General features: G+C 41.8%; 61 non-coding genes across 61 annotated transcripts; 15 read left to right on the top strand and 46 right to left on the bottom strand.

The window, feature by feature from the left end:
- Positions 1-266: 266 nt before the first annotated feature.
- On the bottom strand, positions 267-348 carry trnas-gcu (transfer RNA serine (anticodon GCU)). Its single transcript has one exon. It is a non-coding gene; the product is annotated as a tRNA-Ser (tRNA).
- A 160-nt stretch (positions 349-508) lies between these two features.
- trnaq-cug (transfer RNA glutamine (anticodon CUG)) lies at positions 509-580 on the bottom strand. The gene has a single exon. It is a non-coding gene; the product is annotated as a tRNA-Gln (tRNA).
- A 532-nt stretch (positions 581-1,112) lies between these two features.
- trnas-gcu (transfer RNA serine (anticodon GCU)) lies at positions 1,113-1,194 on the bottom strand. Its single transcript has one exon. It is a non-coding gene; the product is annotated as a tRNA-Ser (tRNA).
- A 161-nt stretch (positions 1,195-1,355) lies between these two features.
- trnaq-cug (transfer RNA glutamine (anticodon CUG)) lies at positions 1,356-1,427 on the bottom strand. Its single transcript has one exon. It is a non-coding gene; the product is annotated as a tRNA-Gln (tRNA).
- A 136-nt stretch (positions 1,428-1,563) lies between these two features.
- trnag-ucc (transfer RNA glycine (anticodon UCC)) lies at positions 1,564-1,635 on the top strand. Its single transcript has one exon. It is a non-coding gene; the product is annotated as a tRNA-Gly (tRNA).
- A 324-nt stretch (positions 1,636-1,959) lies between these two features.
- Positions 1,960-2,041, bottom strand: trnas-gcu (transfer RNA serine (anticodon GCU)). Its single transcript has one exon. It is a non-coding gene; the product is annotated as a tRNA-Ser (tRNA).
- A 161-nt stretch (positions 2,042-2,202) lies between these two features.
- Positions 2,203-2,274, bottom strand: trnaq-cug (transfer RNA glutamine (anticodon CUG)). The gene has a single exon. It is a non-coding gene; the product is annotated as a tRNA-Gln (tRNA).
- Positions 2,275-2,803: 529 nt separating this feature from the next.
- Positions 2,804-2,885, bottom strand: trnas-gcu (transfer RNA serine (anticodon GCU)). The gene has a single exon. It is a non-coding gene; the product is annotated as a tRNA-Ser (tRNA).
- A 765-nt stretch (positions 2,886-3,650) lies between these two features.
- trnas-gcu (transfer RNA serine (anticodon GCU)) lies at positions 3,651-3,732 on the bottom strand. Its single transcript has one exon. It is a non-coding gene; the product is annotated as a tRNA-Ser (tRNA).
- A 162-nt stretch (positions 3,733-3,894) lies between these two features.
- Positions 3,895-3,966, bottom strand: trnaq-cug (transfer RNA glutamine (anticodon CUG)). The gene has a single exon. It is a non-coding gene; the product is annotated as a tRNA-Gln (tRNA).
- A 532-nt stretch (positions 3,967-4,498) lies between these two features.
- Positions 4,499-4,580, bottom strand: trnas-gcu (transfer RNA serine (anticodon GCU)). Its single transcript has one exon. It is a non-coding gene; the product is annotated as a tRNA-Ser (tRNA).
- A 161-nt stretch (positions 4,581-4,741) lies between these two features.
- Positions 4,742-4,813, bottom strand: trnaq-cug (transfer RNA glutamine (anticodon CUG)). Its single transcript has one exon. It is a non-coding gene; the product is annotated as a tRNA-Gln (tRNA).
- Positions 4,814-4,949: 136 nt separating this feature from the next.
- trnag-ucc (transfer RNA glycine (anticodon UCC)) lies at positions 4,950-5,021 on the top strand. The gene has a single exon. It is a non-coding gene; the product is annotated as a tRNA-Gly (tRNA).
- Positions 5,022-5,588: 567 nt separating this feature from the next.
- On the bottom strand, positions 5,589-5,660 carry trnaq-cug (transfer RNA glutamine (anticodon CUG)). The gene has a single exon. It is a non-coding gene; the product is annotated as a tRNA-Gln (tRNA).
- Positions 5,661-6,189: 529 nt separating this feature from the next.
- On the bottom strand, positions 6,190-6,271 carry trnas-gcu (transfer RNA serine (anticodon GCU)). The gene has a single exon. It is a non-coding gene; the product is annotated as a tRNA-Ser (tRNA).
- A 369-nt stretch (positions 6,272-6,640) lies between these two features.
- trnag-ucc (transfer RNA glycine (anticodon UCC)) lies at positions 6,641-6,712 on the top strand. The gene has a single exon. It is a non-coding gene; the product is annotated as a tRNA-Gly (tRNA).
- A 324-nt stretch (positions 6,713-7,036) lies between these two features.
- Positions 7,037-7,118, bottom strand: trnas-gcu (transfer RNA serine (anticodon GCU)). Its single transcript has one exon. It is a non-coding gene; the product is annotated as a tRNA-Ser (tRNA).
- A 162-nt stretch (positions 7,119-7,280) lies between these two features.
- trnaq-cug (transfer RNA glutamine (anticodon CUG)) lies at positions 7,281-7,352 on the bottom strand. The gene has a single exon. It is a non-coding gene; the product is annotated as a tRNA-Gln (tRNA).
- Positions 7,353-7,884: 532 nt separating this feature from the next.
- On the bottom strand, positions 7,885-7,966 carry trnas-gcu (transfer RNA serine (anticodon GCU)). Its single transcript has one exon. It is a non-coding gene; the product is annotated as a tRNA-Ser (tRNA).
- A 369-nt stretch (positions 7,967-8,335) lies between these two features.
- On the top strand, positions 8,336-8,407 carry trnag-ucc (transfer RNA glycine (anticodon UCC)). Its single transcript has one exon. It is a non-coding gene; the product is annotated as a tRNA-Gly (tRNA).
- A 324-nt stretch (positions 8,408-8,731) lies between these two features.
- On the bottom strand, positions 8,732-8,813 carry trnas-gcu (transfer RNA serine (anticodon GCU)). The gene has a single exon. It is a non-coding gene; the product is annotated as a tRNA-Ser (tRNA).
- A 369-nt stretch (positions 8,814-9,182) lies between these two features.
- Positions 9,183-9,254, top strand: trnag-ucc (transfer RNA glycine (anticodon UCC)). Its single transcript has one exon. It is a non-coding gene; the product is annotated as a tRNA-Gly (tRNA).
- Positions 9,255-9,578: 324 nt separating this feature from the next.
- On the bottom strand, positions 9,579-9,660 carry trnas-gcu (transfer RNA serine (anticodon GCU)). Its single transcript has one exon. It is a non-coding gene; the product is annotated as a tRNA-Ser (tRNA).
- Positions 9,661-9,821: 161 nt separating this feature from the next.
- Positions 9,822-9,893, bottom strand: trnaq-cug (transfer RNA glutamine (anticodon CUG)). The gene has a single exon. It is a non-coding gene; the product is annotated as a tRNA-Gln (tRNA).
- Positions 9,894-10,422: 529 nt separating this feature from the next.
- trnas-gcu (transfer RNA serine (anticodon GCU)) lies at positions 10,423-10,504 on the bottom strand. Its single transcript has one exon. It is a non-coding gene; the product is annotated as a tRNA-Ser (tRNA).
- Positions 10,505-10,873: 369 nt separating this feature from the next.
- trnag-ucc (transfer RNA glycine (anticodon UCC)) lies at positions 10,874-10,945 on the top strand. The gene has a single exon. It is a non-coding gene; the product is annotated as a tRNA-Gly (tRNA).
- A 324-nt stretch (positions 10,946-11,269) lies between these two features.
- Positions 11,270-11,351, bottom strand: trnas-gcu (transfer RNA serine (anticodon GCU)). Its single transcript has one exon. It is a non-coding gene; the product is annotated as a tRNA-Ser (tRNA).
- A 162-nt stretch (positions 11,352-11,513) lies between these two features.
- Positions 11,514-11,585, bottom strand: trnaq-cug (transfer RNA glutamine (anticodon CUG)). The gene has a single exon. It is a non-coding gene; the product is annotated as a tRNA-Gln (tRNA).
- Positions 11,586-12,117: 532 nt separating this feature from the next.
- trnas-gcu (transfer RNA serine (anticodon GCU)) lies at positions 12,118-12,199 on the bottom strand. Its single transcript has one exon. It is a non-coding gene; the product is annotated as a tRNA-Ser (tRNA).
- A 369-nt stretch (positions 12,200-12,568) lies between these two features.
- trnag-ucc (transfer RNA glycine (anticodon UCC)) lies at positions 12,569-12,640 on the top strand. The gene has a single exon. It is a non-coding gene; the product is annotated as a tRNA-Gly (tRNA).
- Positions 12,641-12,964: 324 nt separating this feature from the next.
- trnas-gcu (transfer RNA serine (anticodon GCU)) lies at positions 12,965-13,046 on the bottom strand. The gene has a single exon. It is a non-coding gene; the product is annotated as a tRNA-Ser (tRNA).
- Positions 13,047-13,207: 161 nt separating this feature from the next.
- On the bottom strand, positions 13,208-13,279 carry trnaq-cug (transfer RNA glutamine (anticodon CUG)). The gene has a single exon. It is a non-coding gene; the product is annotated as a tRNA-Gln (tRNA).
- Positions 13,280-13,811: 532 nt separating this feature from the next.
- On the bottom strand, positions 13,812-13,893 carry trnas-gcu (transfer RNA serine (anticodon GCU)). Its single transcript has one exon. It is a non-coding gene; the product is annotated as a tRNA-Ser (tRNA).
- Positions 13,894-14,054: 161 nt separating this feature from the next.
- trnaq-cug (transfer RNA glutamine (anticodon CUG)) lies at positions 14,055-14,126 on the bottom strand. Its single transcript has one exon. It is a non-coding gene; the product is annotated as a tRNA-Gln (tRNA).
- A 4,163-nt stretch (positions 14,127-18,289) lies between these two features.
- On the bottom strand, positions 18,290-18,371 carry trnas-gcu (transfer RNA serine (anticodon GCU)). Its single transcript has one exon. It is a non-coding gene; the product is annotated as a tRNA-Ser (tRNA).
- Positions 18,372-18,532: 161 nt separating this feature from the next.
- trnaq-cug (transfer RNA glutamine (anticodon CUG)) lies at positions 18,533-18,604 on the bottom strand. The gene has a single exon. It is a non-coding gene; the product is annotated as a tRNA-Gln (tRNA).
- A 136-nt stretch (positions 18,605-18,740) lies between these two features.
- On the top strand, positions 18,741-18,812 carry trnag-ucc (transfer RNA glycine (anticodon UCC)). The gene has a single exon. It is a non-coding gene; the product is annotated as a tRNA-Gly (tRNA).
- A 324-nt stretch (positions 18,813-19,136) lies between these two features.
- On the bottom strand, positions 19,137-19,218 carry trnas-gcu (transfer RNA serine (anticodon GCU)). The gene has a single exon. It is a non-coding gene; the product is annotated as a tRNA-Ser (tRNA).
- A 161-nt stretch (positions 19,219-19,379) lies between these two features.
- Positions 19,380-19,451, bottom strand: trnaq-cug (transfer RNA glutamine (anticodon CUG)). The gene has a single exon. It is a non-coding gene; the product is annotated as a tRNA-Gln (tRNA).
- A 136-nt stretch (positions 19,452-19,587) lies between these two features.
- trnag-ucc (transfer RNA glycine (anticodon UCC)) lies at positions 19,588-19,659 on the top strand. The gene has a single exon. It is a non-coding gene; the product is annotated as a tRNA-Gly (tRNA).
- Positions 19,660-19,983: 324 nt separating this feature from the next.
- Positions 19,984-20,065, bottom strand: trnas-gcu (transfer RNA serine (anticodon GCU)). The gene has a single exon. It is a non-coding gene; the product is annotated as a tRNA-Ser (tRNA).
- Positions 20,066-20,226: 161 nt separating this feature from the next.
- On the bottom strand, positions 20,227-20,298 carry trnaq-cug (transfer RNA glutamine (anticodon CUG)). The gene has a single exon. It is a non-coding gene; the product is annotated as a tRNA-Gln (tRNA).
- A 136-nt stretch (positions 20,299-20,434) lies between these two features.
- Positions 20,435-20,506, top strand: trnag-ucc (transfer RNA glycine (anticodon UCC)). Its single transcript has one exon. It is a non-coding gene; the product is annotated as a tRNA-Gly (tRNA).
- A 324-nt stretch (positions 20,507-20,830) lies between these two features.
- On the bottom strand, positions 20,831-20,912 carry trnas-gcu (transfer RNA serine (anticodon GCU)). The gene has a single exon. It is a non-coding gene; the product is annotated as a tRNA-Ser (tRNA).
- Positions 20,913-21,074: 162 nt separating this feature from the next.
- trnaq-cug (transfer RNA glutamine (anticodon CUG)) lies at positions 21,075-21,146 on the bottom strand. Its single transcript has one exon. It is a non-coding gene; the product is annotated as a tRNA-Gln (tRNA).
- A 136-nt stretch (positions 21,147-21,282) lies between these two features.
- Positions 21,283-21,354, top strand: trnag-ucc (transfer RNA glycine (anticodon UCC)). The gene has a single exon. It is a non-coding gene; the product is annotated as a tRNA-Gly (tRNA).
- Positions 21,355-21,678: 324 nt separating this feature from the next.
- On the bottom strand, positions 21,679-21,760 carry trnas-gcu (transfer RNA serine (anticodon GCU)). The gene has a single exon. It is a non-coding gene; the product is annotated as a tRNA-Ser (tRNA).
- A 161-nt stretch (positions 21,761-21,921) lies between these two features.
- Positions 21,922-21,993, bottom strand: trnaq-cug (transfer RNA glutamine (anticodon CUG)). Its single transcript has one exon. It is a non-coding gene; the product is annotated as a tRNA-Gln (tRNA).
- A 532-nt stretch (positions 21,994-22,525) lies between these two features.
- Positions 22,526-22,607, bottom strand: trnas-gcu (transfer RNA serine (anticodon GCU)). The gene has a single exon. It is a non-coding gene; the product is annotated as a tRNA-Ser (tRNA).
- Positions 22,608-22,768: 161 nt separating this feature from the next.
- On the bottom strand, positions 22,769-22,840 carry trnaq-cug (transfer RNA glutamine (anticodon CUG)). Its single transcript has one exon. It is a non-coding gene; the product is annotated as a tRNA-Gln (tRNA).
- Positions 22,841-22,976: 136 nt separating this feature from the next.
- On the top strand, positions 22,977-23,048 carry trnag-ucc (transfer RNA glycine (anticodon UCC)). The gene has a single exon. It is a non-coding gene; the product is annotated as a tRNA-Gly (tRNA).
- A 324-nt stretch (positions 23,049-23,372) lies between these two features.
- Positions 23,373-23,454, bottom strand: trnas-gcu (transfer RNA serine (anticodon GCU)). Its single transcript has one exon. It is a non-coding gene; the product is annotated as a tRNA-Ser (tRNA).
- A 161-nt stretch (positions 23,455-23,615) lies between these two features.
- Positions 23,616-23,687, bottom strand: trnaq-cug (transfer RNA glutamine (anticodon CUG)). Its single transcript has one exon. It is a non-coding gene; the product is annotated as a tRNA-Gln (tRNA).
- Positions 23,688-23,823: 136 nt separating this feature from the next.
- On the top strand, positions 23,824-23,895 carry trnag-ucc (transfer RNA glycine (anticodon UCC)). Its single transcript has one exon. It is a non-coding gene; the product is annotated as a tRNA-Gly (tRNA).
- Positions 23,896-24,219: 324 nt separating this feature from the next.
- trnas-gcu (transfer RNA serine (anticodon GCU)) lies at positions 24,220-24,301 on the bottom strand. Its single transcript has one exon. It is a non-coding gene; the product is annotated as a tRNA-Ser (tRNA).
- Positions 24,302-24,462: 161 nt separating this feature from the next.
- trnaq-cug (transfer RNA glutamine (anticodon CUG)) lies at positions 24,463-24,534 on the bottom strand. The gene has a single exon. It is a non-coding gene; the product is annotated as a tRNA-Gln (tRNA).
- A 136-nt stretch (positions 24,535-24,670) lies between these two features.
- On the top strand, positions 24,671-24,742 carry trnag-ucc (transfer RNA glycine (anticodon UCC)). Its single transcript has one exon. It is a non-coding gene; the product is annotated as a tRNA-Gly (tRNA).
- A 324-nt stretch (positions 24,743-25,066) lies between these two features.
- On the bottom strand, positions 25,067-25,148 carry trnas-gcu (transfer RNA serine (anticodon GCU)). The gene has a single exon. It is a non-coding gene; the product is annotated as a tRNA-Ser (tRNA).
- A 161-nt stretch (positions 25,149-25,309) lies between these two features.
- On the bottom strand, positions 25,310-25,381 carry trnaq-cug (transfer RNA glutamine (anticodon CUG)). The gene has a single exon. It is a non-coding gene; the product is annotated as a tRNA-Gln (tRNA).
- Positions 25,382-25,518: 137 nt separating this feature from the next.
- On the top strand, positions 25,519-25,590 carry trnag-ucc (transfer RNA glycine (anticodon UCC)). The gene has a single exon. It is a non-coding gene; the product is annotated as a tRNA-Gly (tRNA).
- A 324-nt stretch (positions 25,591-25,914) lies between these two features.
- Positions 25,915-25,996, bottom strand: trnas-gcu (transfer RNA serine (anticodon GCU)). Its single transcript has one exon. It is a non-coding gene; the product is annotated as a tRNA-Ser (tRNA).
- Positions 25,997-26,121: the final 125 nt, after the last annotated feature.

The raw sequence follows: 26,121 nt of genomic DNA, 5'->3' as shown, positions 1-26,121 counted from the left end.
TTTCTTTTCGGTAAATATGGTGCTCCAGACTACATTTTGGCGGAACTGAAATATTTAACCGTGGTTCAGACCATAGAGAATGAACAAGACTCTTGCTTTAGCGAATGAGAACTTTCAAGATCAGTGTCTGTATTTTTTGGCAGTAAAGGTTGTGCTCTAGGCTACAATTAATTGAAATGAAAGGAAAATAGTGCAAAACGTCCTTGATTCATTGTACTTTTTTCCATGAAATGGAAGACGATGTACTTATGTAAGAATGGTGCAAACGATGAGGATGGGATTCGAACCCACACGTGCAGAGCACAATGGATTAGCAGTCCATCACCTTAACCACTCGGCCACCCCAACAGCTTAGCAACCTCTAAAATACTTTTTATTTTTTCCGATATGTGGTCGAGACTAAATATGGGCAAGAGAGATTTTTGAAAAAGTGTTTAAAGTCTCGGTGTTGGAAAAATCGATGAGGGACACAGCGTAGAGCCGTCGTCTGATGCTAAACTGCTCTAATAGGTTCCACCGAGACTTGAACTCGGATCGCTGGATTCAGAGTCCAGAGTGCTAACCATTACACCATGGAACCAGTTCATCATAGACTGTTTCAGTAGACTGTGCAACCGTTCTTTAAACTAAATATAAGTGAAAATGACAAATTGAACAGTTCCACCGAGATTTGAGTTTGGGTTCGATGATTTCCGAGCATAATATAAGTCATTGTGGCATTGGTGGTATAGTGGTGAGCATAGCTGCCTTCCAAGCAGTTGACCCGGGGTCGATTCCCGGCCAATGCATCGGTATGCTTTTTAGAATGCCACAGGGATTCAGGACTTTAGAAATCAGTGTCTCTGTTTTCTTTTCGGTAAATATTGTGCTCCAGACTACATTTTGGCGGAACTGAAATATTTAACCGTGGTTCAGACCATAGAGAATGAACAAGACTCTTGCTTTAGCGAATGAGAACTTTCAAGATCAGTGTCTGTATTTTTTGGCAGTAAAGGTTGTGCTCTAGGCTACAATTAATTGAAATGAAAGGAAAATAGTGCAAAACGTCCTTGATTCATTGTACTTTTTTCAATGAATTGGAAGACGATGTACTTATATAAGAATGGTGCAAACGATGAGGATGGGATTCGAACCCACGCGTGCAGAGCACAATGGATTAGCAGTCCATCACCTTAACCACTCGGCCACCCCATCAGCTTATCAACCTCTAAAATACTTTTTATTTTTTCCGAAATGTGGTCGAGACTAAATATGGGCAAGAGAGATTTTTTGAAAAAGTGTTTAAAGTCTCGGTGTTGGAAAAATGGATGAGGGACACAGCGTAGAGCCGTCGTCTGATGCTACACTGCTCTAATAGGTTCCACCGAGACTTGAACTCGGATCGCTGGATTCAGAGTCCAGAGTGCTAACCATTACACCATGGAACCAGTTCATCATAGACTGTTTCAGTAGACTGTGCAACCGTTCTTTAAACTAAATATAAGTGAAAATGACAAATTGAACAGTTCCACCGAGATTTGAGTTTGGGTTCGATGATTTCCGAGTATAATTTATGTCATTGTGGCATTGGTGGTATAGTGGTGAGCATAGCTGCCTTCCAAGCAGTTGACCCGGGTTCGATTCCCGGCCAATGCATTGGTATGCTTTTTCGAATGCCACAGGGATTCAGGACTTTAGAAATCAGTGTCTCTGTTTTCTTTTCGGTAAATATTGTGCTCCAGACTACATTTTGGCGGAACTGAAATATTTAACCGTGGTTCAGACCATAGAGAATGAACAAGACTCTTGCTTTAGCGAATGAGAACTTTCAAGATCAGTGTCTGTATTTTTTGGCAGTAAAGGTTGTGCTCTAGGCTACAATTAATTGAAATGAAAGGAAAATAGTGCAAAACGTCCTTGATTCATTGTACTTTTTTCCATGAAATGAAAGACGATGTACTTATGTAAGAATGGTGCCAACGATGAGGATGGGATTCGAACCCACGCGTGCAGAGCACAATGGATTAGCAGTCCATCACCTTAACCACTCGGCCACCCCATCAGCTTATCAACTTCTAAAATACTTTTTATTTTTTCCCAAATGTGGTCGAGACTAAATATGGGCAAGAGAGATTTTTTGAAAAAGTGTTTAAAGTCTCGGTGTTGGAAAAATGGATGAGGGACACAGCGTAGAGCCGTCGTCTGATGCTACACTGCTCTAATAGGTTCCACCGAGACTTGAACTCGGATCGCTGGATTCAGAGTCCAGAGTGCTAACCATTACACCATGGAACCAGTTCATCATAGACTGTTTCAGTAGACTGTGCAACCGTTCTTTAAACTAAATATAAGTGAAAATGACAAATTGAACAGTTCCACCGAGATTTGAGTTTGGGTTTGATGATTTCCTAGTATAAATTTCATTGTGGCATTGGTGGTATAGTGGTGAGCATAGCTGCCTTCCAAGCAGTTGACACGGGTTCGATTCCCGGCCAATGCATTGGTATGCTTTTTCGAATGCCACAGGGATTCAGGACTTTAGAAATCAGTGTCTCTGTTTTCTCTTCGGTAAATATTGTGCTCCAGACTACATTTTGGCGGAACTGAAATATTTAACCGTGGTTCAGACCATAGAGAATGAACAAGACTCTTGCTTTAGCGAATGAGAACTTTCAAGATCAGTGTCTGTATTTTTTGGCAGTAAAGGTTGTGCTCTAGGCTACAATTAATTGAAATGAAAGGAAAATAGTGCAAAACATCCTTGATTCATTGTACTTTTTTCCATGAAATGGAAGACGATGTACTTATGTAAGAATGGTGCCAACGATGAGGATGGGATTCGAACCCACGCGTGCAGAGCACAATGGATTAGCAGTCCATCACCTTAACCACTCGGCCACCCCATCAGCTGATCAACCTCTAAAATACTTTTTGTTTTTTCCGAAATGTGGTCGAGACTAAATATGGGCAAGAGAGATTTTTTGAAAAAGTGTTTAAAGTCTCGGTGTTGGAAAAATGGATGAGGGACACAGCGTAGAGCCGTCGTCTGATGCTAAACTGCTCTAATAGGTTCCACGGAGACTTGAACTCGGATTGCTGGATTCAGAGTCCAGAGTGCTAACCATTACACCATGGAACCAGTTCATCATAGACTGTTTCAGTAGACTTTGCAACCGTTCTTTAAACTAAATATAAGTGAAAATGACAAATTGAACAGTTCCACCGACATTTGAGTTTGGGTTCGATGATTTCCGAGTATACTTTATGTCATTGTGGCATTGGTGGTATAGTGGTGAGCATAGCTGCCTTCCAAGTAGTTGACCCGGGTTCGATTCCCGGCCATTGCATTAGTATGCTTTTTCGAATGCCACAGGGATTCAGGACTTTAGAAATCAGTGTCTCTGTTTTCTTTTCGGTAAATATTGTGCTCCAGACTACATTTTGGCGGAACTGAAATATTTAACCGTGGTTCAGACCATAGAGAATGAACAAGACTCTTGCTTTAGCGAATGAGAACTTTCAAGATCAGTGTCTGTATTTTTTGGCCGTAAAGGTTGTGCTCTAGGCTACAATTAATTGAAATGAAAGGAAAATAGTGCAAAACATCCTTGATTCATTGTACTTTTTTCCATGAGATGGAAGACGATGTACTTATGTAAGAATGGTGCAATCGATGAGGATGGGATTCGAACCCACGCGTGCAGAGCACAATGGATTAGCAGTCCATCACCTTAACCACTCGGCCACCCCATCAGCTTATCAACCTCTAAAATACTTTTTATTTTTTCCGAAATGTGGTCGAGACTAAATATGGGCAAGAGAGATTTTTTGAAAAAGTGTTTAAAGTCTCGGTGTTGGAAAAATTGGATGAGGGAGACAGCGAAGAGCCGTCGTCTGATGCTACACTGCTCTAATAGGTTCCACCGAGACTTGAACTCGGATCGCTGGATTCAGAGTCCAGAGTGCTAACCATTACACCATGGAACCAGTTCATCATAGACTGTTTCAGTAGACTCTGCAACCGTTCTTTAAACTAAATATCAGTGAAAATGACAAATTGAACAGTTCCACCGAGATTTGAGTTTGGGTTCGATGATTTCCGAGTATAATTTATGTCATTGTGGTATTGGTGGTATAGTGGTGAGCATAGCTGCCTTCCAAGCAGTTGACCCGGGTTCGATTCCCGGCCAATGCATTGGTATGCTTTTTCGAATGCCACAGGGATTCAGGACTTTAGAAATCAGTGTCTCTGTTTTCTTTTCGGTAAATATTGTGCTCCAGACTACATTTTGGCGGAACTGAAATATTTAACCGTGGTTCAGACCATAGAGAATGAACAAGACTCTTGCTTTAGCGAATGAGAACTTTCAAGATCAGTGTCTGTATTTTTTGGCAGTAAAGGTTGTGCTCTAGGCTACAATTAATTGAAATGAAAGGAAAATAGTGCAAAACGTCCTTGATTCATTGTACTTTTTTCCATGAAATGGAAGACGATGTACTTATGTAAGAATGGTGCAAACGATGAGGATGGGATTCGAACCCACGCGTACAGAGCACAATGGATTAGCAGTCCATCACCTTAACCACTCGGCCACCCCATCAGCTTATCAACCTCTAAAATACTTTTTATTTTTTCCGAAATGTGGTCGAGACTAAATATGGGCAAGAGAGATTTTTTGAAAAAGTGTTTAAAGTCTCGGTGTTGGAAAAATGGATGAGGGACACAGCGAAGAGCCGTCGTCTGATGCTACACTGCTCTAATAGGTTCCACCGAGACTTGAACTCGGATCGCTGGATTCAGAGTCCAGAGTGCTATCCATTACACCATGGAACCAGTTCATCATAGACTGTTTCAGTAGACTCTGCAACCGTTCTTTAAACTAAATATAAGTGAAAATGACAAATTGAACAGTTCCACCGAGATTTGAGTTTGGGTTCGATGATTTCCGAGTATAATTTATGTCATTGTGGCATTGGTGGTATAGTGGTGAGCATAGCTGCCTTCCAAGCAGTTGACCCGGGTTCGATTCCCGGCCAATGCATTGGTATGCTTTTTCGAATGCCACAGGGATTCAGGACTTTAGAAATCAGTGTCTCTGTTTTCTTTTCGGTAAATATTGTGCTCCAGACTACATTTTGGCGGAACTGAAATATTTAACCGTGGTTCAGACCATAGAGAATGAACAAGACTCTTGCTTTAGCGAATGAGAACTTTCAAGATCAGTGTCTGTATTTTTTGGCAGTAAAGGTTGTGCTCTAGGCTACAATTAATTGAAATGAAAGGAAAATAGTGCAAAACGTCCTTGATTCATTGTACTTTTTTCCATGAAATGAAAGACGATGTACTTATGTAAGAATGGTGCCAACGATGAGGATGGGATTCGAACCCACCGGTGCAGAGCACAATGGATTAGCAGTCCATCACCTTAACCACTCGGCCACCCCATCAGCTTATCAACTTCTAAAATACTTTTTATTTTTTCCCAAATGTGGTCGAGACTAAATATGGGCAAGAGAGATTTTTTGAAAAAGTGTTTAAAGTCTCGGTGTTGGAAAAATGGATGAGGGACACAGCGTAGAGCCGTCGTCTGATGCTACACTGCTCTAATAGGTTCCACCGAGACTTGAACTCGGATCGCTGGATTCAGAGTCCAGAGTGCTAACCATTACACCATGGAACCAGTTCATCATAGACTGTTTCAGTAGACTGTGCAACCGTTCTTTAAACTAAATATAAGTGAAAATGACAAATTGAACAGTTCCACCGAGATTTGAGTTTGGGTTTGATGATTTCCTAGTATAAATTTCATTGTGGCATTGGTGGTATAGTGGTGAGCATAGCTGCCTTCCAAGCAGTTGACACGGGTTCGATTCCCGGCCAATGCATTGGTATGCTTTTTCGAATGCCACAGGGATTCAGGACTTTAGAAATCAGTGTCTCTGTTTTCTCTTCGGTAAATATTGTGCTCCAGACTACATTTTGGCGGAACTGAAATATTTAACCGTGGTTCAGACCATAGAGAATGAACAAGACTCTTGCTTTAGCGAATGAGAACTTTCAAGATCAGTGTCTGTATTTTTTGGCAGTAAAGGTTGTGCTCTAGGCTACAATTAATTGAAATGAAAGGAAAATAGTGCAAAACATCCTTGATTCATTGTACTTTTTTCCATGAAATGGAAGACGATGTACTTATGTAAGAATGGAGCCAACGATGAGGATGGGATTCGAACCCACGCGTGCAGAGCACAATGGATTAGCAGTCCATCACCTTAACCACTCGGCCACCCCATCAGCTGATCAACCTCTAAAATACTTTTTATTTTTTCCGAAATGTGGTCGAGACTAAATATGGGCAAGAGAGATTTTTTGAAAAAGTGTTTAAAGTCTCGGTGTTGGAAAAATGGATGAGGGACACAGCGTAGAGCCGTCGTCTGATGCTAAACTGCTCTAATAGGTTCCACGGAGACTTGAACTCGGATTGCTGGATTCAGAGTCCAGAGTGCTAACCATTACACCATGGAACCAGTTCATCATAGACTGTTTCAGTAGACTGTGCAACCGTTCTTTAAACTAAATATAAGTGAAAATGACAAATTGAACAGTTCCACCGACATTTGAGTTTGGGTTCGATGATTTCCGAGTATACTTTATGTCATTGTGGCATTGGTGGTATAGTGGTGAGCATAGCTGCCTTCCAAGTAGTTGACCCGGGTTCGATTCCCGGCCAATGCATTGGTATGCTTTTTCGAATGCCACAGGGATTCAGGACTTTAGAAATCAGTGTCTCTGTTTTCTTTTCGGTAAATATTGTGCTCCAGACTACATTTTGGCGGAACTGAAATATTTAACCGTGGTTCAGACCATAGAGAATGAACAAGACTCTTGCTTTAGCGAATGAGAACTTTCAAGATCAGTGTCTGTATTTTTTGGCAGTAAAGGTTGTGCTCTAGGCTACAATTAATTGAAATGAAAGGAAAATAGTGCAAAACGTCCTTGATTCATTGTACTTTTTTCCATGAGATGGAAGACGATGTACTTATGTAAGAATGGTGCAATCGATGAGGATGGGATTCGAACCCACGCGTGCAGAGCACAATGGATTAGCAGTCCATCACCTTAACCACTCGGCCACCCCATCAGCTTATCAACCTCTAAAATACTTTTTATTTTTTCCGAAATGTGGTCGAGACTAAATATGGGCAAGAGAGATTTTTTGAAAAAGTGTTTAAAGTCTCGGTGTTGGAAAAATTGGATGAGGGAGACAGCGAAGAGCCGTCGTCTGATGCTACACTGCTCTAATAGGTTCCACCGAGACTTGAACTCGGATCGCTGGATTCAGAGTCCAGAGTGCTAACCATTACACCATGGAACCAGTTCATCATAGACTGTTTCAGTAGACTCTGCAACCGTTCTTTAAACTAAATATAAGTGAAAATGACAAATTGAACAGTTCCACCAAGATTTGAGTTTGGGTTCGATGATTTCCGAGTATAATTTATGTCATTGTGGTATTGGTGGTATAGTGGTGAGCATAGCTGCCTTCCAAGCAGTTGACCCGGGTTCGATTCCCGGCCAATGCATTGGTATGCTTTTTCGAATGCCACAGGGATTCAGGACTTTAGAAATCAGTGTCTCTGTTTTCTTTTCGGTAAATATTGTGCTCCAGACTACATTTTGGCGGAACTGAAATATTTAACCGTGGTTCAGACCATAGAGAATGAACAAGACTCTTGCTTTAGCGAATGAGAACTTTCAAGATCAGTGTCTGTATTTTTTGGCAGTAAAGGTTGTGCTCTAGGCTACAATTAATTGAAATGAAAGGAAAATAGTGCAAAACGTCCTTGATTCATTGTACTTTTTTCCATGAAATGGAAGACGATGTACTTATGTAAGAATGGTGCAAACGATGAGGATGGGATTCGAACCCACGCGTGCAGAGCACAATGGATTAGCAGTCCATCACCTTAACCACTCGGCCACCCCATCAGCTTATCAACCTCTAAAATACTTTTTATTTTTTCCGAAATGTGGTCGAGACTAAATATGGGCAAGAGAGATTTTTTGAAAAAGTGTTTAAAGTCTCGGTGTTGGAAAAATGGATGAGGGACACAGCGAAGAGCCGTCGTCTGATGCTACACTGCTCTAATAGGTTCCACCGAGACTTGAACTCGGATCGCTGGATTCAGAGTCCAGAGTGCTATCCATTACACCATGGAACCAGTTCATCATAGACTGTTTCAGTAGACTCTGCAACCGTTCTTTAAACTAAATATAAGTGAAAATGACAAATTGAACAGTTCCACCGAGATTTGAGTTTGGGTTCGATGATTTCCGAGTATAATTTATGTCATTGTGGCATTGGTGGTATAGTGGTGAGCATAGCTGCCTTCCAAGCAGTTGACCCGGGTTCGATTCCCGGCCAATGCATTGGTATGCTTTTTCGAATGCCACAGGGATTCAGGACTTTAGAAATCAGTGTCTCTGTTTTCTTTTCGGTAAATATTGTGCTCCAGACTACATTTTGGCGGAACTGAAATATTTAACCGTGGTTCAGACCATAGAGAATGAACAAGACTCTTGCTTTAGCGAATGAGAACTTTCAAGATCAGTGTCTGTATTTTTTGGCAGTAAAGGTTGTGCTCTAGGCTACAATTAATTGAAATGAAAGGAAAATAGTGCAAAACGTCCTTGATTCATTGTACTTTTTTCCATGAAATGGAAGACGATGTACTTATGTAAGAATGGTGCAAACGATGAGGATGGGATTCGAACCCACGCGTGCAGAGCACAATGGATTAGCAGTCCATCACCTTAACCACTCGGCCACCCCATCAGCTTATTAACCTCTAAAATACTTTTTATTTTTTCCGAAATGTGGTCGAGACTAAATATGGGCAAGAGAGAATTTTTGAAAAAGTGTTTAAAGTCTCGGTGTTGGAAAAATGGATGAGGGACACAGCGAAGAGCCGTCGTCTGATGCTACACTGCTCTAATAGGTTCCACCGGGACTTGAACTCGGATCGCTGGATTCAGAGTCCAGAGTGCTAACCATTACACCATGGAACCAGTTCATCATAGATTGTTTCAGTAGACTGTGCAACCGTTCTTTAAACTAAATATAAGTGAAAATGACAAATTGAACAGTTCCACCGAGATTTGAGTTTGGGTTCGATGATTTCCGAGTATTAATTATGTCATTGTGGCATTGGTGGTATAGTGGTGAGCATAGCTGCCTTCCAAGCAGTTGACCCGGGTTCGATTCCCGGCCAATGCATTGGTATGCTTTTTCGAATGCCACAGGGATTCAGGACTTTAGAAATCAGTGTCTCTGTTTTCTTTTCGGTAAATATTGTGCTCCAGACTACATTTTGGCGGAACTGAAATATTTAACCGTGGTTCAGACCATAGAGAATGAACAAGACTCTTGCTTTAGCGAATGAGAACTTTCAAGATCAGTGTCTGTATTTTTTGGCAGTAAAGGTTGTGCTCTAGGCTACAATTAATTGAAATGAAAGGAAAATAGTGCAAAACGTCCTTGATTCATTGTACTTTTTTCCATGAAATGAAAGACGATGTACTTATGTAAGAATGGTGCCAACGATGAGGATGGGATTCGAACCCACGCGTGCAGAGCACAATGGATTAGCAGTCCATCACCTTAACCACTCGGCCACCCCATCAGCTTATCAACTTCTAAAATACTTTTTATTTTTTCCCAAATGTGGTCGAGACTAAATATGGGCAAGAGAGATTTTTTGAAAAAGTGTTTAAAGTCTCGGTGTTGGAAAAATGGATGAGGGACACAGCGTAGAGCCGTCGTCTGATGCTACACTGCTCTAATAGGTTCCACCGAGACTTGAACTCGGATCGCTGGATTCAGAGTCCAGAGTGCTAACCATTACACCATGGAACCAGTTCATCATAGACTGTTTCAGTAGACTGTGCAACCGTTCTTTAAACTAAATATAAGTGAAAATGACAAATTGAACAGTTCCACCGAGATTTGAGTTTGGGTTTGATGATTTCCTAGTATAAATTTCATTGTGGCATTGGTGGTATAGTGGTGAGCATAGCTGCCTTCCAAGCAGTTGACACGGGTTCGATTCCCGGCCAATGCATTGGTATGCTTTTTCGAATGCCACAGGGATTCAGGACTTTAGAAATCAGTGTCTCTGTTTTCTCTTCGGTAAATATTGTGCTCCAGACTACATTTTGGCGGAACTGAAATATTTAACCGTGGTTCAGACCATAGAGAATGAACAAGACTCTTGCTTTAGCGAATGAGAACTTTCAAGATCAGTGTCTGTATTTTTTGGCAGTAAAGGTTGTGCTCTAGGCTACAATTAATTGAAATGAAAGGAAAATAGTGCAAAACATCCTTGATTCATTGTACTTTTTTCCATGAAATGGAAGACGATGTACTTATGTAAGAATGGAGCCAACGATGAGGATGGGATTCGAACCCACGCGTGCAGAGCACAATGGATTAGCAGTCCATCACCTTAACCACTCGGCCACCCCATCAGCTGATCAACCTCTAAAATACTTTTTATTTTTTCCGAAATGTGGTCGAGACTAAATATGGGCAAGAGAGATTTTTTGAAAAAGTGTTTAAAGTCTCGGTGTTGGAAAAATGGATGAGGGACACAGCGTAGAGCCGTCGTCTGATGCTAAACTGCTCTAATAGGTTCCACGGAGACTTGAACTCGGATTGCTGGATTCAGAGTCCAGAGTGCTAACCATTACACCATGGAACCAGTTCATCATAGACTGTTTCAGTAGACTGTGCAACCGTTCTTTAAACTAAATATAAGTGAAAATGACAAATTGAACAGTTCCACCGACATTTGAGTTTGGGTTCGATGATTTCCGAGTATACTTTATGTCATTGTGGCATTGGTGGTATAGTGGTGAGCATAGCTGCCTTCCAAGTAGTTGACCCGGGTTCGATTCCCGGCCAATGCATTGGTATGCTTTTTCGAATGCCACAGGGATTCAGGACTTTAGAAATCAGTGTCTCTGTTTTCTTTTCGGTAAATATTGTGCTCCAGACTACATTTTGGCGGAACTGAAATATTTAACCGTGGTTCAGACCATAGAGAATGAACAAGACTCTTGCTTTAGCGAATGAGAACTTTCAAGATCAGTGTCTGTATTTTTTGGCAGTAAAGGTTGTGCTCTAGGCTACAATTAATTGAAATGAAAGGAAAATAGTGCAAAATGTCCTTGATTCATTGTACTTTTTTCCATGAGATGGAAGACGATGTACTTATGTAAGAATGGTGCAATCGATGAGGATGGGATTCGAACCCACGCGTGCAGAGCACAATGGATTAGCAGTCCATCACCTTAACCACTCGGCCACCCCATCAGCTTATCAACCTCTAAAATACTTTTTATTTTTTCCGAAATGTGGTCGAGACTAAATATGGGCAAGAGAGATTTTTTGAAAAAGTGTTTAAAGTCTCGGTGTTGGAAAAATTGGATGAGGGAGACAGCGAAGAGCCGTCGTCTGATGCTACACTGCTCTAATAGGTTCCACCGAGACTTGAACTCGGATCGCTGGATTCAGAGTCCAGAGTGCTAACCATTACACCATGGAACCAGTTCATCATAGACTGTTTCAGTAGACTCTGCAACCGTTCTTTAAACTAAATATAAGTGAAAATAACAAATTGAACAGTTCCACCGAGATTTGAGTTTGGGTTCGATGATTTCCGAGTATAATTTATGTCATTGTGGTATTGGTGGTATAGTGGTGAGCATAGCTGCCTTCCAAGCAGTTGACCCGGGTTCGATTCCCGGCCAATGCATTGGTATGCTTTTTCGAATGCCACAGGGATTCAGGACTTTAGAAATCAGTGTCTCTGTTTTCTTTTCGGTAAATATTGTGCTCCAGACTACATTTTGGCGGAACTGAAATATTTAACCGTGGTTCAGACCATAGAGAATGAACAAGACTCTTGCTTTAGCGAATGAGAACTTTCAAGATCAGTGTCTGTATTTTTTGGCAGTAAAGGTTGTGCTCTAGGCTACAATTAATTGAAATGAAAGGAAAATAGTGCAAAACGTCCTTGATTCATTGTACTTTTTTCCATGAAATGGAAGACGATGTACTTATGTAAGAATGGTGCAAACGATGAGGATGGGATTCGAACCCACGCGTGCAGAGCACAATGGATTAGCAGTCCATCACCTTAACCACTCGGCCACCCCATCAGCTTATCAACCTCTAAAATACTTTTTATTTTTTCCGAAATGTGGTCGAGACTAAATATGGGCAAGAGAGATTTTTTGAAAAAGTGTTTAAAGTCTCGGTGTTGGAAAAATGGATGAGGGACACAGCGAAGAGCCGTCGTCTGATGCTACACTGCTCTAATAGGTTCCACCGAGACTTGAACTCGGATCGCTGGATTCAGAGTCCAGAGTGCTATCCATTACACCATGGAACCAGTTCATCATAGACTGTTTCAGTAGACTCTGCAACCGTTCTTTAAACTAAATATAAGTGAAAATGACAAATTGAACAGTTCCACCGAGATTTGAGTTTGGGTTCGATGATTTCCGAGTATAATTTATGTCATTGTGGCATTGGTGGTATAGTGGTGAGCATAGCTGCCTTCCAAGCAGTTGACCCGGGTTCGATTCCCGGCCAATGCATTGGTATGCTTTTTCGAATGCCACAGGGATTCAGGACTTTAGAAATCAGTGTCTCTGTTTTCTTTTCGGTAAATATTGTGCTCCAGACTACATTTTGGCGGAACTGAAATATTTAACCGTGGTTCAGACCATAGAGAATGAACAAGACTCTTGCTTTAGCGAATGAGAACTTTCAAGATCAGTGTCTGTATTTTTTGGCAGTAAAGGTTGTGCTCTAGGCTACAATTAATTGAAATGAAAGGAAAATAGTGCAAAACGTCCTTGATTCATTGTACTTTTTTCCATGAAATGGAAGACGATGTACTTATGTAAGAATGGTGCAAACGATGAGGATGGGATTCGAACCCACGCGTGCAGAGCACAATGGATTAGCAGTCCATCACCTTAACCACTCGGCCACCCCATCAGCTTATTAACCTCTAAAATACTTTTTATTTTTTCCGAAATGTGGTCGAGACTAAATATGGGCAAGAGAGAATTTTTGAAAAAGTGTTTAAAGTCTCGGTGTTGGAAAAATGGATGAGGGACACAGCGAAGAGCCGTCGTCTGATGCTACACTGCTCTAATAGGTTCCACCGAGACTTGAACTCGGATCGCTGGATTCAGAGTCCAGAGTGCTAACCATTACACCATGGAACCAGTTCATCATAGATTGTTTCAGTAGACTGTGCAACCGTTCTTTAAACTAAATATAAGTGAAAATGACAAATTGAACAGTTCCACCGAGATTTGAGTTTGGGTTCGATGATTTCCGAGTATTAATTATGTCATTGTGGCATTGGTGGTATAGTGGTGAGCATAGCTGCCTTCCAAGCAGTTGACCCGGGTTCGATTCCCGGGCAATGCATTGGTATGCTTTTTCGAATGCCACAGGGATTCAGGACTTTAGAAATCAGTGTCTCTGTTTTCTTTTCGGTAAATATTGTGCTCCAGACTACATTTTGGCGGAACTGAAATATTTAACCGTGGTTCAGACCATAGAGAATGAACAAGACTCTTGCTTTAGCGAATGAGAACTTTCAAGATCAGTGTCTGTATTTTTTGGCAGTAAAGGTTGTGCTCTAGGCTACAATTAATTGAAATGAAAGGAAAATAGTGCAAAACGTCCTTGATTCATTGTACTTTTTTCCATGAAATGGAAGACGATGTACTTTTGTAAGAATGGTGCAAACGATGAGGATGGGATTCGAACCCACGCGTGCAGAGCACAATGGATTAGCAGTCCATCACCTTAACCACTCGGCCACCCCATCAGCTTATCAACCTCTAAAATACTTTTTATTTTTTCCGAAATGTGGTCGAGACTAAATATGGGCAAGAGAGATTTTTTGAAAAAGTGTTTAAAGTCTCGGTGTTGGAAAAATGGATGAGGGACACAGCGTAGAGCCGTCGTCTGATGCTACACTGCTCTAATAGGTTCCACCGAGACTTGAACTCGGATCGCTGGATTCAGAGTCCAGAGTGCTAACCATTACACCATGGAACCAGTTCATCATAGACTGTTTCAGTAGACTGGAGTCCTATCTGTGTTATCTGTTTGTGTTCTCTCTACTGTTTCTTTGGCGTTACTCCGATGCAGCATTATGGACTTATGATCGCCAAACATTGATGCGCATCAAAAGCGCTCAGGAGTCTCAACTCTTGAGTGTCCTCCTGCTCCACACAACAGACGTCATCCCAGATTCATCCACCCTTCATCCACCCTTCCACCCTTCAACAGACGTCATCCCAGATTCATCCACCCTTCTGCGGATTGTATCCACCAGCTTCCCTGTTGCGCTGGCTACCGTAAGAAACGGCGTAGGAACAGGGGAAATCGCGGCGGCATCCGGGTGAGAATCAGGAGAGAAATGAGTTTCTCCCCCGCGCAGCCACGGACTCGCCAGCTCTCCACTGTCTATGCAGGACACAGTGACCTCTACCTGGCCCGGCGTTCGTGGGATCCCAGGTACTCCTGCCATCTGTCCGTCGCTCCATTCCGGACGCAGATCCCCGCCAGTCCGGCCCGACCAAGACTGCGCGTCCGAAGCGGCGGAGTGAACCTCCAAAACATCCGACCTCTGGAACTCACTCGCTGTCAACAGGTTTCTGTGTTTTCTGCGAAAGCGGCCCTGATTAACTGCAGGTCTGTGTCAAATAAGACGTTCATCCTCAACGACTTTTTCACGGGTCATGATCTGGATTTACTGTTTTTGACTGAGACTTGGATTACCTCTGGACCCGGTGAGTTATCTGCTTTTGGTGAACTCTGTCCAACAAACTGTTCCGTCATTAGCACCCCGAGATGCGTTGGAAGAGGTGGCGGAGTAGCTTTGGTATTTAAAAATCGTTTAAAGATTCGGACACTGTCTACTGGGAATTACTCTAGCTTTGAGCTACAGTGCGTAAAAATAGAATCCACTACAACTCCGTTGGTCTGCGCATTGGTTTACAGGCCTCCCAAGCCAGATAAAGACTTTATTAGCGATTTTTCTGACTTTCTGTCGCAATTTGTACCATTACATGACCGTCTGCTGATATTGGGTGATTTCAATATCCATGTCTGTTGTCCAGGCAGACCCATGGTCAGCGAATTCTGCCACGTCCTGGATTCCTTCAGTCTTCTCCAGCACATAGACAAGGCTACTCATGTACTCGGACATAGTCTTGATCTTATTCTCTCCTATGGGATTTTTATTGACAAATTAAACATCGAGGACGCATCGTTCTCTGATCACATGCCTATTGTGTTTGATATCACACTATCTAACCCCATGTGTACAGTTAAAACCCCAGGCCGTTTTTCCCGTTATATTAACTCCCACACTGCAATCCAGTTCTCTGAAATGTTCAAAAAAACTGCATTCTCAACTGCTGATCGGCTCCCCTCCAACCCAGATGAATTGATTTCCCTCTTTCATTCCTCTTGCTCAGACATCTTAAACTCTGTAGCCCCCCTTAAATACAGGCGGCATCCCAACAGTGGTTGGATGAACCCACCCGCTCTTTTAGACAGGCCTGTCGGAAAGCTGAACGAAGATGGAAGAAAGACCATCTTGCTGTTTCTTTTGACATTTTTAAAAATGCACTGTTGACTTATCAGGCAGCAGCCAAAAAAGCCAGAACCAAACATTTCTCTGATATTATAAATAAAAATTCCCATAGACCCCAAATTCTGTTTGGTACCATAAACTCCATTATCAACCCCCATGTATCCCCAGATGCTGACGCATCCACTGACATCTGTGAAAAATTCTTACAATTTTTCACTGAGAAAATTGAAAACATCAGATCCCAGTTTAACCCCTCCCCATCTGACATTACGCCTGGCTGTTCAGGTGCTACAGTCATTTTTAACACATTCAAACAAGTTTCTTTAGAGGAGCTTAGGGAGATAGTCTCACATATGAAACCCACATCTTCCCCTCATGATGTTGTCCCCTCCCATATCATTAAGGACACTTTTGATACAGTTGGCCCAAGTATTCAAAACATCATTAACTCCTGCCTAGTTTCTGGCACAGTCCCTTCATGTTTTAAGCATGCTGTCGTCCAGCCTCTGCTTAAAAAACACAACCTGGATGCTAAGTGTCTAAAAAATTATCGCCCAATTTCTAAGCTTCCTTTTATTTCTAAAGTGATGGAAAAAGTTGTCCTGTCACAACTGCAACCTTTTTTAGATTTAAATGAAATATCAGAACCTCTTCAGTCAGGCTTTAAAACTCTCCATAGCACTGAAACGGCTTTGTTAAAGGTGACAAATGATCTGTTACTCACATTAGATTCTGGTGAAAATGCTATCCTGGTTTTATTAGACCTTAGCGCTGCCTTTGATACTGTGGATCATAACATTCTTCTGACCCGCCTTGAACAGTGGGTTGGTATTAAAGGCACAGCCCTCGATTGGTTCAGCTCCTATCTGAAACATAGGACTTTCTCAGTATCCATCAGTCAGTTCTTTTCATCCACTGCTCCTGTCTCCTATGGGGTCCCACAAGGGTCCATCCTTGGACCAGTCCTTTTTGGCCTGTACATGCTCCCGCTAGGGAACATTATCAGGAAACATAACATCTCATTCCACCTCTACGCAGACGACTCTCAGCTGTATCTTCCACTGAAGTCTAAGGACTCTTTACAACCTCTCCTGGACTGTCTGGATGATATTAAAGGCTGGATGGCAACTAACTTCCTTCAGTTAAACAGCAATAAGACAGAAGTCATGATCTTTGGCCCTCCTAAATCAAAACACACTCTTGTCAGCAACCTAGATAACCTTGAACCTTTTGTCAAGTCCCATGCTAGAAACCTTGGTGTCATCCTTGATTCAGAGCTTTGTCTTGACAAGCAAATTTGTGCTGCTGTCAAAAACTGTTTTTACCAGTTACGCGTAATTGCCAAAATCAAACCTTTCCTGTCTCCTAAAGACCTTGAAAAAATCATCCATGCCTTCATTACATCACGGCTGGACTATTGTAATTCCTTATACATAGGCCTACCCCAGTCCCTACTAAACCGCCTTCAGATGGCCCAAAATGCAGCTGCAAGACTGCTGACGGGCACTAAAAAACATGACCACATCACACCAGTTCTTGCCTCCTTGCATTGGCTTCCTGTTAATTTTAGAATTCAGTTCAAGGTTTTACTGATTGTTTTTAAAGCTCTTAATGGACAGGCCCCTAGTTACATTTCTGACCTTATCCATCCACACCAAGCCCCCAGGTCCCTCAGATCATCTGGCAATGCTCTCCTCCATGTGCCTCGGTCAAGGCTCAAGCGAAAAGGTGACAGAGCCTTTGCAGTTGCAGCGCCACGGCTGTGGAACCAATTGCCCCTGGACATTAAAAAAGCTCCGTCCATCCTTGTTTTTAAGTCTAGGCTCAAAACTCACCTTTTCACTCTATCCTTCCCAGCTTCCTAACCCTCCGGCTGTTGCTCCATCTGTAACTCTGTATATGTCTCTTGTTGTCATTGCCGTCTCTGTTCCTGTTGTCATTGTTTCTGTTGATCTGTCTGCCTACTGTTGCTCGTCTCATATTGTAATTATTTGTTTACTTATTTTTATTTTATTTTATTTTATTTATATCACTATTATGTACAGCACTTTGGTCAGTGAAAGCTGTGTGAAATGTGCTTTATAAATAAATTTTACTTACTTACTTACTTACTGTGCAACCGTTCTTTAAACTAAATATAAGTGAAAATGACAAATTGAACAGTTCCACCGAGATTTGAGTTTGGGTTCGATGATTTCCGAGTATTAATTATGTCATTGTGGCATTGGTGGTATAGTGGTGAGCATAGCTGCCTTCCAAGCAGTTGACACGGGTTCGATTCCCGGCCAATGCATTGGTATGCTTTTTCGAATGCCACAGGGATTCAGGACTTTAGAAATCAGTGTCTCTGTTTTCTTTTCGGTAAATATTGTGCTCCAGACTACATTTTGCCGGAACTGAAATATTTAACCGTGGTTCAGACCATAGAGAATGAACAAGACTCTTGCTTTAGCGAATGAGAACTTTCAAGATCAGTGTCTGTATTTTTTGGCAGTAAAGGTTGTGCTCTAGGCTACAATTAATTGAAATGAAAGGAAAATAGTGCAAAACGTCCTTGATTCATTGTACTTTTTTCCATGAAATGGAAGACTATGTACTTATGTAAGAATGGTGCAAACGATGAGGATGGGATTCGAACCCACGCGTGCAGAGCACAATGGATTAGCAGTCCATCACCTTAACCACTCGGCCACCCCATCAGCTGATCAACCTCTAAAATACTTTTTATTTTTTCCGAAATGTGGTCGAGACTAAATATGGGCAAGAGAGATTTTTTGAAAAAGTGTTTAAAGTCTCGGTGTTGGAAAAATGGATGAGGGACACAGCGTAGAGCCGTCGTCTGATGCTAAACTGCTCTAATAGGTTCCACCGAGACTTGAACTCGGATCGCTGGATTCAGAGTCCAGAGTGCTAACCATTACACCATGGAACCAGTTCACCATAGACTGTTTCAGTAGACTGTGCAACCGTTCTTTAAACTAAATATAAGTGAAAATGACGAATTGAACAGTTCCACCGAGATTTGAGTTTGGGTTCGATGATTTCCGAGTATAATTTATGTCATTGTGGCATTGGTGGTATAGTGGTGAGCATAGCTGCCTTCCAAGCAGTTGACCCGGGTTCGATTCCCGGCCAATGCATTGGTATGCTTTTTCGAATGCCACAGGGATTCAGGACTTTAGAAATCAGTGTCTCTGTTTTCTTTTCGGTAAATATTGTGCTCCAGACTACATTTTGGCGGAACTGAAATATTTAACCGTGGTTCAGACCATAGAGAATGAACAAGACTCTTGCTTTAGCGAATGAGAACTTTCAAGATCAGTGTCTGTATTTTTTGGCAGTAAAGGTTGTGCTCTAGGCTACAATTAATTGAAATGAAAGGAAAATAGTGCAAAACGTCCTTGATTCATTGTACTTTTTTCCATGAAATGGAAGACGATGTACTTATGTAAGAATGGTGCAAACGATGAGGATGGGATTCGAACCCACGCGTGCAGAGCACAATGGATTAGCAGTCCATCACCTTAACCACTCGGCCACCCCATCAACTTATCAACCTCTAAAATACTTTTTATTTTTTCCGAAATGTGGTCGAGACTAAATATGGGCAAGAGAGATTTTTTGAAAAAGTGTTTAAAGTCTCGGTGTTGGAAAAATGGATGAGGGAGACAGCGAAGAGCCGTCGTCTGATGCTACACTGCTCTAATAGGTTCCACCGAGACTTGAACTCGGATCGCTGGATTCAGAGTCCAGAGTGCTAACCATTACACCATGGAACCAGTTCATCATAGACTGTTTCAGTAGACTGTGCAACCGTTCTTTAAACTAAATATAAGTGAAAATGACAAATTGAACAGTTCCACCGAGATTTGAGTTTGGGTTCGATGATTTCCGAGTATAATTTATGTCATTGTGGCATTGGTGGTATAGTGGTGAGCATAGCTGCCTTCCAAGCAGTTGACCCGGGTTCGATTCCCGGCCAATGCATTGGTATGCTTTTTCGAATGCCACAGGGATTCAGGACTTTAGAAATCAGTGTCTCTGTTTTCTTTTCGGTAAATATTGTGCTCCAGACTACATTTTGGCGGAACTGAAATATTTAACCGTGGTTCAGACCATAGAGAATGAACAAGACTCTTGCTTTAGCGAATGAGAACTTTCAAGATCAGTGTCTGTATTTTTTGGCAGTAAAGGTTGTGCTCTAGGCTACAATTAATTGAAATGAAAGGAAAATAGTGCAAAACGTCCTTGATTCATTGTACTTTTTTCCATGAAATGGAAGACGATGTACTTATGTAAGAATGGTGCAAACGATGAGGATGGGATTCGAACCCACGCGTGCAGAGCACAATGGATTAGCAGTCCATCACCTTAACCACTCGGCCACCCCATCAGCTTAGCAACCTCTAAAATACTTTTTATTTTTTCCGAAATGTGGTCGAGACTAAATATGGGCAAGAGAGAATTTTTGAAAAAGTGTTTAAAGTCTCGGTGTTGGAAAAATGGATGAGGGACACAGCGAAGAGCCGTCGTCTGATGCTACACTGCTCTAATAGGTTCCACCGAGACTTGAACTCGGATCGCTGGATTCAGAGTCCAGAGTGCTAACCATTACACCATGGAACCAGTTCATCATAGACTGTTTCAGTAGACTGTGCAACCGTTCTTTAAACTAAATATAAGTGAAAATGACAAATTGAACAGTTCCACCGAGATTTGAGTTTGGGTTCGATGATTTCCGAGTATTAATTATGTCATTGTGGCATTGGTGGTATAGTGGTGAGCATAGCTGCCTTCCAAGCAGTTGACCCGGGTTCGATTCCCGGCCAATGCATTGGTATGCTTTTTCGAATGCCACAGGGATTCAGGACTTTAGAAATCAGTGTCTCTGTTTTCTTTTCGGTAAATATTGTGCTCCAGACTACATTTTGGCGGAACTGAAATATTTAACCGTGGTTCAGACCATAGAGAATGAACAAGACTCTTGCTTTAGCGAATGAGAACTTTCAAGATCAGTGTCTGTATTTTTTGGCAGTAAAGGTTGTGCTCTAGGCTACAATTAATTGAAATGAAAGGAAAATAGTGCAAAACGTCCTTGATTCATTGTACTTTTTTCCATGAAATGGAAGACGATGTACTTATGTAAGAATGGTGCAAACGATGAGGATGGGATTCGAACCCACGCGTGCAGAGCACAATGGATTAGCAGTCCATCACCTTAACCACTCGGCCACCCCATCAGCTTATCAACCTCTAAAATACTTTTTATTTTTTCCGAAATGTGGTCGAGACTAAATATGGGCAAGAGAGATTTTTTGAAAAAGTGTTTAAAGTCTCGGTGTTGGAAAAATGGATGAGGGACACAGCGTAAGAGCCGTCGTCTGATGCTACACTGCTCTAATAGGTTCCACCGAGACTTGAACTCGGATCGCTGGATTCAGAGTCCAGAGTGCTAACCATTACACCATGGAACCAGTTCATCATAGACTGTTTCAGTAGACTGTGCAACCGTTCTTTAAACTAAATATAAGTGAAAATGACAAATTGAACAGTTCCACCGAGATTTGAGTTTGGGTTCGATGATTTCCGAGTATTAATTATGTCATTGTGGCATTGGTGGTATAGTGGTGAGCATAGCTGCCTTCCAAGCAGTTGACCCGGGTTCGATTCCCGGCCAATGCATTGGTATGCTTTTTCGAATGCCACAGGGATTCAGGACTTTAGAAATCAGTGTCTCTGTTTTCTTTTCGGTAAATATTGTGCTCCAGACTACATTTTGGCGGAACTGAAATATTTAACCGTGGTTCAGACCATAGAGAATGAACAAGACTCTTGCTTTAGCGAATGAGAACTTTCAAGATCAGTGTCTGTATTTTTTGGCAGTAAAGGTTGTGCTCTAGGCTACAATTAATTGAAATGAAAGGAAAATAGTGCAAAACGTCCTTGATTCATTGTACTTTTTTCCATGAAATGGAAGACGATGTACTTTTGTAAGAATGGTGCAAACGATGAGGATGGGATTCGAACCCACGCGTGCAGAGCACAATGGATTAGCAGTCCATCACCTTAACCACTCGGCCACCCCATCAGCTTATCAACCTCTAAAATACTTTTTATTTTTTCCGAAATGTGGTCGAGACTAAATATGGGCAAGAGAGATTTTTTGAAAAAGTGTTTAAAGTCTCGGTGTTGGAAAAATGGATGAGGGACACAGCGTAGAGCCGTCGTCTGATGCTACACTGCTCTAATAGGTTCCACCGAGACTTGAACTCGGATCGCTGGATTCAGAGTCCAGAGTGCTAACCATTACACCATGGAACCAGTTCATCATAGACTGTTTCAGTAGACTGTGCAACCGTTCTTTAAACTAAATATAAGTGAAAATGACAAATTGAACAGTTCCACCGAGATTTGAGTTTGGGTTCGATGATTTCCGAGTATTAATTATGTCATTGTGGCATTGGTGGTATAGTGGTGAGCATAGCTGCCTTCCAAGCAGTTGACACGGGTTCGATTCCCGGCCAATGCATTGGTATGCTTTTTCGAATGCCACAGGGATTCAGGACTTTAGAAATCAGTGTCTCTGTTTTCTTTTCGGTAAATATTGTGCTCCAGACTACATTTTGCCGGAACTGAAATATTTAACCGTGGTTCAGACCATAGAGAATGAACAAGACTCTTGCTTTAGCGAATGAGAACTTTCAAGATCAGTGTCTGTATTTTTTGGCAGTAAAGGTTGTGCTCTAGGCTACAATTAATTGAAATGAAAGGAAAATAGTGCAAAACGTCCTTGATTCATTGTACTTTTTTCCATGAAATGGAAGACGATGTACTTATGTAAGAATGGTGCAAACGATGAGGATGAGATTCGAACCCACGCGTGCAGAGCACAATGGATTAGCAGTCCATCACCTTAACCACTCGGCCACCCCATCAGCTTATCAACCTCTAAAATACTTTTTATTTTTTCCGAAATGTGGTCGAGACTAAATATGGGCAAGAGAGATTTTTTGAAAAAGTGTTTAAAGTCTCGGTGTTGGAAAAATGGATGAGGGACACAGCGTAGAGCCGTCGTCTGATGCTACACTGCTCTAATAGGTTCCACCGAGACTTGAACTCGGATCGCTGGATTCAGAGTCCAGAGTGCTAACCATTACACCATGGAACCAGTTCATCATAGACTGTTTCAGTAGACTGTGCAACCGTTCTTTAAACTAAATATAAGTGAAAATGACAAATTGAACAGTTCCACCGAGATTTGAGTTTGGGTTCGATGATTTCCGAGTATAATTTATGTCATTGTGGCATTGGTGGTATAGTGGTGAGCATAGCTGCCTTCCAAGCAGTTGACCCGGGTTCGATTCCCGGCCAATGCATTGGTATGCTTTTTCGAATGCCACAGGGATTCAGGACTTTAGAAATCAGTGTCTCTGTTTTCTTTTCGGTAAATATTGTGCTCCAGACTACATTTTGGCGGAACTGAAATATTTAACCGTGGTTCAGACCATAGAGAATGAACAAGACTCTTGCTTTAGCGAATGAGAACTTTCAAGATCAGTGTCTGTATTTTTTGGCAGTAAAGGTTGTGCTCTAGGCTACAATTAATTGAAATGAAAGGAAAATAGTGCAAAACGTCCTTGATTCATTGTACTTTTTTCCATGAAATGGAAGACGATGTACTTATGTAAGAATGGTGCAAACGATGAGGATGGGATTCGAACCCACGCGTGCAGAGCACAATGGATTAGCAGTCCATCACCTTAACCACTCGGCCACCCCATCAGCTTATCAACCTCTAAAATACTTTTTATTTTTTCCGAAATGTGGTCGAGACTAAATATGGGCAAGAGAGATTTTTTGAAAAAGTGTTTAAAGTCTCGGTGTTGGAAAAATGGATGAGGGACACAGCGAAGAGCCGTCGTCTGATGCTACACTGCTCTAATAGGTTCCACCGAGACTTGAACTCGGATCGCTGGATTCAGAGTCCAGAGTGCTAACCATTACACCATGGAACCAGTTCATCATAGACTGTTTCAGTAGACTCTGCAACCGTTCTTTAAACTAAATATAAGTGAAAATGACAAATTGAACAGTTCCACCGAGATTTGAGTTTGGGTTCGATGATTTCCGAGTATAATTTATGTCATTGTGGCATTGGTGGTATAGTGGTGAGCATAGCTGCCTTCCAAGCAGTTGACCCGGGTTCGATTCCCGGCCAATGCATTGGTATGCTTTTTCGAATGCCACAGGGATTCAGGACTTTAGAAATCAGTGTCTCTGTTTTCTTTTCGGTAAATATTGTGCTCCAGACTACATTTTGGCGGAACTGAAATATTTAACCGTGGTTCAGACCATAGAGAATGAACAAGACTCTTGCTTTAGCGAATGAGAACTTTCAAGATCAGTGTCTGTATTTTTTGGCAGTAAAGGTTGTGCTCTAGGCTACAATTAATTGAAATGAAAGGAAAATAGTGCAAAACGTCCTTGATTCATTGTACTTTTTTCCATGAAATGGAAGACGATGTACTTATGTAAGAATGGTGCAAACGATGAGGATGGGATTCGAACCCACGCGTGCAGAGCACAATGGATTAGCAGTCCATCACCTTAACCACTCGGCCACCCCATCAGCTTATCAACCTCTAAAATACTTTTTATTTTTTCCGAAATGTGGTCGAGACTAAATATGGGCAAGAGAGATTTTTTGAAAAAGTGTTTAAAGTCTCGGTGTTGGAAAAATGGATGAGGGACACAGCGAAGAGCCGTCGTCTGATGCTACACTGCTCTAATAGGTTCCACCGAGACTTGAACTCGGATCGCTGGATTCAGAGTCCAGAGTGCTAACCATTACACCATGGAACCAGTTCATCATAGACTGTTTCAGTAGACTGTGCAACCGTTCTTTAAACTAAATATAAGTGAAAATGACAAATTGAACAGTTCCACCGAGATTTGAGTTTGGGTTCGATGATTTCCGAGTATAATTTATGTCATTGTGGCATTGGTGGTATAGTGGTGAGCATAGCTGCCTTCCAAGCAGTTGACCCGGGTTCGATTCCCGGCCAATGCATTGGTATGCTTTTTCGAATGCCACAGGGATTCAGGACTTTAGAAATCAGTGTCTCTGTTTTCTTTTCGGTAAATATTGTGCTCCAGACTACATTTTGGCGGAACTGAAATATTTAACCGTGGTTCAGACCATAGAGAATGAACAAGACTCTTGCTTTAGCGAATGAGAACTTTCAAGATCAGTGTCTGTATTTTTTGGCAGTAAAGGTTGTGCTCTAGGCTACAATTAATTGAAATGAAAGGAAAATAGTGCAAAACGTCCTTGATTCATTGTACTTTTTTCCATGAAATGGAAGACGATGTACTTATGTAAGAATGGTGCAAACGATGAGGATGGGATTCGAACCCACGCGTGCAGAGCACAATGGATTAGCAGTCCATCACCTTAACCACTCGGCCACCCCATCAGCTTATCAACCTCTAAAATACTTTTTATTTTTTCCGAAATGTGGTCGAGACTAAATATGGGCAAGAGAGATTTTTTGAAAAAGTGTTTAAAGTCTCGGTGTTGGAAAAATGGATGAGGGACACAGCGAAGAGCCGTCGTCTGATGCTACACTGCTCTAATAGGTTCCACCGAGACTTGAACTCGGATCGCTGGATTCAGAGTCCAGAGTGCTAACCATTACACCATGGAACCAGTTCATCATAGACTGTTTCAGTAGACTGTGCAACCGTTCTTTAAACTAAATATAAGTGAAAATGACAAATTGAACAGTTCCACCGAGATTTGAGTTTGGGTTTCGATGATTTCCGAGTATAATTTATGTCATTGTGGCATTGGTGGTATAGTGGTGAGCATAGCTGCCTTCCAAGCAGTTGACCCGGGTTCGATTCCCGGCCAATGCATTGGTATGCTTTTTCGAATGCCACAGGGATTCAGGACTTTAGAAATCAGTGTCTCTGTTTTCTTTTCGGTAAATATTGTGCTCCAGACTACATTTTGGCGGAACTGAAATATTTAACCGTGGTTCAGACCATAGAGAATGAACAAGACTCTTGCTTTAGCGAATGAGAACTTTCAAGATCAGTGTCGGTATTTTTTGGCAGTAAAGGTTGTGCTCTAGGCTACAATTAATTGAAATGAAAGGAAAATAGTGCAAAACGTCCTTGATTCATTGTACTTTTTTCCATGAAATGGAAGACGATGTACTTAGGTAAGAATGGTGCAAACGATGAGGATGGGATTCGAACCCACGCGTGCAGAGCACAATGGATTAGCAGTCCATCACCTTAACCACTCGGCCACCCCATCAGCTTAGCAACCTCTAAAATACTTTTTATTTTTTCCGAAATGTGGTCGAGACTAAATATGGGCAAGAGAGAATTTTTGAAAAAGTGTTTAAAGTCTCGGTGTTGGAAAAATGGATGAGGGACACA

This window comes from Gadus morhua, chromosome 8 (genome assembly GCF_902167405.1).
Source record: "Gadus morhua chromosome 8, gadMor3.0, whole genome shotgun sequence".
Taxonomy (NCBI): domain Eukaryota; kingdom Metazoa; phylum Chordata; class Actinopteri; order Gadiformes; family Gadidae; genus Gadus; species Gadus morhua.
The sequence above is the reverse complement of the archived record's forward strand: the minus strand, read 5'-3'. Positions and strand labels throughout refer to the sequence as shown.